The sequence below is a fragment of the Lycium barbarum genome, chromosome 10 (assembly GCF_019175385.1).
Source record: "Lycium barbarum isolate Lr01 chromosome 10, ASM1917538v2, whole genome shotgun sequence".
In the NCBI taxonomy this organism is placed as follows: Eukaryota; Viridiplantae; Streptophyta; class Magnoliopsida; order Solanales; family Solanaceae; genus Lycium; species Lycium barbarum.
In genome coordinates, this window is record NC_083346.1 from 90,453,883 (window position 1) to 90,461,528 (window position 7,646).

General features: G+C 36.1%; 1 long non-coding RNA gene across 1 annotated transcript; it reads left to right on the forward strand.

Annotated features, from left to right (window-relative positions):
- Positions 1-2,860: 2,860 nt before the first annotated feature.
- LOC132614252 (uncharacterized) lies at positions 2,861-7,145 on the forward strand. The gene is made up of 2 exons (XR_009572226.1): positions 2,861-3,105; positions 5,258-7,145. It is a non-coding gene; the product is annotated as an uncharacterized LOC132614252 (long non-coding RNA).
- Positions 7,146-7,646: the final 501 nt, after the last annotated feature.

The following is a 7,646-nucleotide window of genomic DNA, read 5'->3' on the forward strand; positions in this document are numbered from 1 at the left end:
ACAACTTTTATAATCTGCTGCAATAACACATTCATCTGTTGCAACAAGTTATGCATCTGTTGGACAACAGATAATTAACCTGTTGCAACAAGTTACCCAACTGATGAATCTGTTATAACATGCAACTAGTTTTTTACAACAGATGAGTAACCTGCTAAAACAAGTTACCCATCTGTTGGAAAATGTCCAACAGATGATAAACCTGCTGCAACAAGTTGACAATCTGTTGGACAATTTCCAACAAGTACCACAGTTATTGCAACATATCACTTTATTTACTAATTTGATAACTTCTGAATCTATTACAGTAAGGTTTTACAACAAGTACAATAATATGTTGCAACAAATTACTAATCTGTTGTACAATATCCAACAGATGAGAAACCTGCTGCAACAAGTTACCCATCTGTTGGAAATTTTCCAACAGATGAGATACATGTAGCAACAAGTTACCTATCTGTTGAACATTGCCCAACAGATGTGTGACCTTTTGCAACAACCTGTTAACTTGTTTTAAATAGGTTTTGCTTTTTATGATTTAACACCATTATGATATATCTACTTTTTTGTTGTAGGTTGTGAACCCATGGCTTGTCCCAACAATAAGAGAGTTGGAGATGCCATGCCTTGTCACCTTTGTGCCCATAGAATCTGTGCCTGACAGACTGATTGATGGGTTCAATGGGGAATTGGCTGGAGCGACAGCCATCACTAGGGTTGATGATGTTGTAGCTGGTGGTGGTGGTGATGTTGCTGGTGGTCATGTTGTTGTTGGTGCTGGTGGTGATGATGCTGTTGATGCTGTTGGTGGTGCTGATGCTGTTGGTGGTGGTGTTCAGCCTGTTGATGTTATTGGTGGTGGTGGTGGTGATGATGTCCCAGCAAGTTTTGCTGGGGAAACATTAAGAGATGATGATGCTAATATTGGTGGATTTACCCCAGTTCCTGGATTGAGTAATTTTTCCGGATTTGGTGGTAATTGTAGTAGTGGTGGATTGAGTGGTAGAAGATTTATTGATGTTGGTGCCGATACTTCTAAGGTGCCCTCATGTGCTTGTGAGTGCACCACTTGCAAGGACAAAATGGATAATTTGATTAGAAAGGTGGAGGAATTGGTGCAGGCCCAAGAAGCCACAAACACTTCTATGCAGAGGTTGATATCCAAGAGGGGTATCAAACCATCAAAGAATCTTTCCTCACCTTAAATTCCTGTTCATGCTCGGAGGAGGGGAAAAGCAATTGCCAAGGCACTTGCATCAGTTAGATCAAGAAGATCTGTTGCTACTCCTAGTAAGTCAATTGAGACTCCTCTTCTTGATGTTGGGCCAAAAGTGCTAAAAAAGGTGGACATTTTCAAGCCTGTACATGCCCAAAGAAAGAAAAAGGTTGAGACTGCAATCAAGTCCAAAAAGAGTGGGAGAACCATGTACTCAATGCATGAATTTGGAGCAGCAGACTTCAAGGCTCCGACAAGCATGGAAATATGGTGGGAGGATTGGGTAAGTTTCAACACTTGTATATATCTATCTAATTCAGTATGTTGTTGCAACAAGTAGATAATCTGTTGCAACAAGTTAACTAGCTGTTGCAACAGTTCGTTTATTTTGTTGAATCTGCTGCACCAAGTTAACTAGCTGTTGCAACAAGTAGATAATCTGTTGCAACAAGTTAACTAGCTGTTGTAACAAGTAGATAATCTGTTGCAACAAGTTAACTAGCTGTTGCAACAGTTCCTTTATTTTGTTGAATCTGCTGCACCAAGTTAACTAGCTTTTGCAACAAATAGATAATCTGTTGCAACAAGTTAACTAGCTGTTGCAACAGTTCCTTTATTTTGTTGAATCTGCTGCACCAAGTTAACTAGCTCTTGCAACAAGTAGATAATCTGTTGAATCTGTTGCACCAAGTAACTAACTGTTTTACTACTTTTACTTTAGTATGTAGATGAAGTCCTGCTTCTAATGCGTATGAGTCAAATCAATTTCCCCGAGTACTATGATTCCACTGACATAGTCCTGGACCTCAACTTTTACAACAACATGTCCAAGAGGTACACAAAATTGACAAAAGAGAGTACAGTTCCAAATGCCGTGTCTCTGAAGGTTAGACTTGCTGAATTCAAGTGGGATGATGATATGGTCGATTATTGTAGGGGTGTCAGACCCTACCCGGGAGGCTGCTCGTGGGCTGGTGCAAAGAGGGTTTTAACAGTGATGAATATTAATGCCACACATTTTGTCACTCTCGAGTTCATGATTGAAGAGGGAGTGGTAAATGTGTATGACTGCAACGTTCCTATCTATGAAGAATCTGATTTCTTTTGTTTCATGGAGCCGGTAATGGAATTGTGGCCCAAGTTATTGCAACAGAGTGGAATGTTCGCACACTTGCCTGCAAAGTTACTCAATGAATTGTGGGAATTCAATAGGCTACAGAATCTCCCCCGCAATGTCACTGGTAAGGTATGTGGTTCGTGGTCAATTGCTTTTATGGAGGCTTTGCTTACCGGCACAACTGTGACAAAACCCGAAAGTCTAATCAGCGACAACTCTGTAGGGAGGATGCAATGGAGATGGGCATTAGGTGTCATTGAAAACACTACAAGAAAACATGGTTTTAATGACCACTTCTTAACAAAGGGATATGAAACCGGTTGTTAGAAGCATATTTATAACGACCAAATATTTTTCTGGTTGTTAAAGTGAAATTTGAGCCTAGGAATAACGAGGGGATAATGTTTGACCGTTAAAAAGCATGATATCCGGACGCTAAAACTAATTAATTAAAAAAAACGCTAACCTTACCCTCTTATTTTTTCCCAATACACTAGACCCCCCCCCCCCCCCCCCCCCGCCGGGACCCCAAACAAAAGAAAATCCCTCACGTTCTCTCTGTTGTGATTTTCCCCAACCCACCATCGAATAAATGAAAGAAAACCCCTTATTTTCTGCACAAAATTTACAGTTACTGAGCACGAAGCAACTCAAGGAAGAATCACATACGATTTGGAGTCCTCACTGCGACTAATCTTCCGTTTCTATTGAAGTGGTCTAGGGTTCCGTTTCTGTTGAAGTGGTCTAGGGTTTCGTCCACCTTCTCATCAAGGTATGTTTTCTGTCAAGTATCTAAACATCCAGCCGTAACTGTTGTAGAATTGAAAATTCCTTTATTGTTCCAATTATCTCTCTTGGTGATACATTTTGTTCAAATATAATGATATTCTTCTTATAATCTCACGTTTGCTTATATAATTACACCCAACTTTTAGGAGCATTACCGATTAGTGTGCCGAAGTAGATTTTTTTCCCTTTGATTTGTTGTGATATAACTATGAAAATAGTTAATGGTGTTATTTGATTAGTATTTTTAGTAATTTAAACTTAATTATTGGGGTTCAAAAAAGATGTTCTTGCATGCAGTTTCAGTAATAATTTCACTGTGTTTATCACTTAAAGGGAAAAAATCAGTATGGGTAGGGATTTAGTAGCTCAGTTGGTTGGCTACTTGAACTTTCACTTTGTTGGTGAGGGTTCGAATCCTAACGTTGTAATCCCCTCCCCCATTTCCCCTTCCCCTACCCCCCTATGTAATAATGTTTTTTTTTTTTTTTTAAGAAAAGTTTTTTAAAAAAATCGATATGGAGTTTGGGGATAATATTGATCATTAACCGGATGAATAATTATGGAATAGTATGCTTAGTATAGTCAACAAAAAACTAATAAGCTCATAGCAATATTAAGGAACTCATACTAGGATACTATACTGTTGTCACTTGAATGGTGTTTGCAAATGGGGCAAGAAAAGTACGAATTATGTGCCATTGCAGCATAGAACAAGGCTCTATTTTCATTGACATCAAATGCTTTCAACCTATTGCTGATGTGCTGCCTAAAATAGAATGTGAATTTATGTTGACGGTAGCAATGACATGGTATCTGTAAAGTGAACTATGAAATATTTATTAACTAGCTGTATTGTAGCAAATCACTTCTGCACCGCCTATTCCATGTTCAAAGTTACATTTTAAGACATTTTTGGACAAACCTGGTTAGGTGATCTTTGCAACAACAGAGGAGCCTAATTTCAGGTTTGTCCAATACCTTTCACTTAGCTTTTTTATGTTTGGATGCAAAGCTAAACATCTGGTGAACTCAAATGCTGAGAGAGAGTATAAAATCCGTAATCTTCTATTTATTCTATAGCCAAAGTGACGAATTTGAAAGTCTTACAGAGTGTGTATGATAAATGAGCTTTGTCATGTATACTGTCTCTTAAATAAATTATTTTCTAAACCTCTATTTTGTTAATGTGAGACATCTGACAGAGATACCCTATAAAAGCTCAACTGAGTTTTCACCTCCCACTCTCCACCCTCCACCAGTCCACCCCCTCTCTTTGCGATTTGGTGTTAAGGTACATATAATTTTATTATATAGCTGCCTAAAAAATATGAGTAATTGATTCTGTTGAATTTGGTTACCTTGCATATGAGACTGAATAATCGGCTGTCAAGAATTTTTGGGGTCGCAAGCTCAGTTTCAATACCAATGTGTTGGGTGTATTAGTTACATATAAAATAATGAAAATGAATCTGCAGGGGTTATAATTTGCATTTTTTTCTATTTTAGTTTTCCATGTCCCAAATATCCTCTGAGCCATTGTTATTTCTTTTTAGCAATTTCTTTGATTTTCCATTAGTTGAACAGAATGGAAAATTTAAGATGTGCAGTTCTTTCTCAGTTTCCCCACCATGTTTGTAGTTACATAAATGGAGAAACGCAGTCCATTCACTGTACAAATGGTGACTGTGATTTTTTTTTTTTTTTGGCAACAATTTTTTTTTTTTTGGGGCTAGTTTTTGAAGTGTTTTTCTTGCGATTTACAGGGGCATAGCAGTTTATGCTTGCATATGCATATTTGTTCCTTGTATCATCCAATCAGTGCATATATTGAATATATTAATGTCCAGCCTTATTCATTTCACTTTTTGCAATTCTGGCACTACTTTGTGATTTGTATTAAGGCATTGGCCTAATTGTCCTCATTTTTTGGCTTGTTGATTTCTTTCTAGATTTTATACTAATAGATGCCTGCATTTTAGATTAGCCTTATTAGTGAGATAATGCGTGAGGTATCTTTTAGTTACAATTTTGTCTTTGGCTAAGTGCATTTTCCTTTGGTGTAGTTTTAAACATAACTGCTCAACTGCTTAATCTATTTCTTTTTTCCTACAATCTCTCTTGTTAACAAATTGGAGCAAAAATGGAGTTTCACGTGAGGCTCTCATAAACGATGGGTCATGGAGTCAATCATTCCACCTCTCAAACTTGTACAAACACTAACAAAATAGTGCTATTTTAGTTTTTGTTCGCTGGATGGAGGTTAGTCATTTCAGTCTTGCTCATTTATATATATTTTTTTGCAAACTATCTAATGTACTCCATGAGAAAATATAATTATTTGCTTTGACTGCTTAACTTGGAAAAGTAAGCATAATGGACACCATTCTTTTACTTTTTAGTAGTTTTAATATTGAGAAATGTCTTACTTTTAACTGAAATAATTATTATTATTAGTACCTAAGCAAAGGTAATTCAACTAATTATAACTAACTATTAATTATCAAGATTGTCTCTCTTTATTGAAAGTTAGTCGACCAAAATGATGCTACTTTAAATTTCAAACTGTATAAGGAAGTGACAAAGTAAGTTCTGCAGTTATTCGGTGCTTCAGTTTAACCGAACATTTTAAACGAAAAACAAAAAACTGAATCTTTTTAATTTTAAACTGAAACTTATCAAATAATCGAATAAACCGAATTTCTCTGGTTTAAACTATTTAATGCCCACCCTAACATAGAACACAAGAAATACTAGAAATCAAAGCAGTAACACAAGGTTGGTTATAAAATGAAGTTTGGTATATGAACAACAATTAAATAGGAGAAAAGAACAGAATATTCCTTTTTCTATTTTATGGAGTCCTTAGCCAATGACAGATGGCGGCTATCTTCACCTTTAAACTGTTGTCTTTCATTTGTATCTTTGTGGGGTTAAAGAAAGTGGTTTTCTAGTATAGAAATTTTGGGAGTGCTTCTCTCCAGCTTCTTTTGATTCGAGGAAAATCAAGAAAAATCAGGAAGAGACGCCTCAAGTTGTTTGCTGGTTAGTTTGTTAATTGATTGTGTTGGGGCATATGCCTGATCAAACATGTCTTGGCTAATGTGGTAATACATACTACTTGTTAGCTTTGGTTTTTTTAAGACTACAAATTTATGTAAATTCAATACTATTGGTATGTCGCCTATGAAGTCTTTTATTTGCTCTTCTGATTGCATTAATGATGAAGCTATGGTAGAAGACTCTCCAAAAAAGACGACAATGAGGAACCATAGATCCATCAAATTCTGTTATTGTAGATTACATCTATCTCTCTATATTCTTTTGTTTTATCTGCTACTTTTTCGCCAATCTTTTTTGAATTTGATCCAGCCAAGGTAATGGTAAGCTTGCCTCTATATCTAGAGAAGTCGAATTTATGAACTTCAGTTGGTTGACTCCACTGCAGCATGCATTTTCTTCACTTTTTGTCTAGTGAGACTGGAGATAAATGAAGTTATTGCATAGGTGGCGTGTCAAAATTGTCAATCATCAAAAAATATATGTAAACGTTCTTCAAATGTGCATACTCCAATAGATAAACAGCTTGATAGTGTGATGTCTCTGAAATTTTGGGGTTCTGAAATTTCGGGATTCATTTTTATAGATTCAACTTTATTTTCTATTAGATGAATTTTAGAAGTAATAAGATATCAAGGTCTCTTCTTTCTTCTTTAATGGTTTATTCTTTGTTACTAAAATCTGACATATACTTGTTCTTTGAACAGATCAAGAATTCAAAGTTGAAGAACCTGTCCTTGAAGAAAGTGTAGAGCAAGTTGAAGTGGAGAGTTTTTTTTTTTGTTTTGTTAGGGATGGTTCAAAGACGATGTCTTATGTACATATTCCTCAATTTTGTTCTCTCATTTTAGAAACTGATAAAAATGTTGTCGTACAATTTGGATGGATATTTTATGGTACTATGATGTTTTAGTTCTTTGTATTAACAATGAAAATTTATATGAATATAGATTATTGTTCTACTTCCGGATGTGTCTTGGTCTGTGCGAAAGCATATGAGATCATTAGCACGGTTCATGTAATATAAATTTTTGTAATTCAATGGGTAGTAGCAAAAGGAAAATTGGTTGTTAAAAGTAACATACAATTAACGAAGGGAATTTTCGTTAGTAAAATCACTTATAACAACCAAATTAGCTGGTGTCATCAAAGATTATTAACGACCGGATGACTTATTAGCGAAGGGAAAATCCTGTCGCTAAATGGATGTATAACGACCAGAATTTATGTTGTCACTAAAGGTTCTTTAACGACCAGCTTTCAATCCGGTCGTTAACTTTCAACGACAAGGCTTTTAACGACCGGTGACGACCGGATTATTTCCCGTCGTTATTGACTTATAGCGACCGGATTTGGTCTTCTAATGACCAAATTTTCCCTCGCTAAATACCTATTTTCTTGTAGTGAAAGGTGTTGGAGCCCTAAGATGGGTTGATAAACAGTTCATTGATTTTGCGTTTTTTGGAG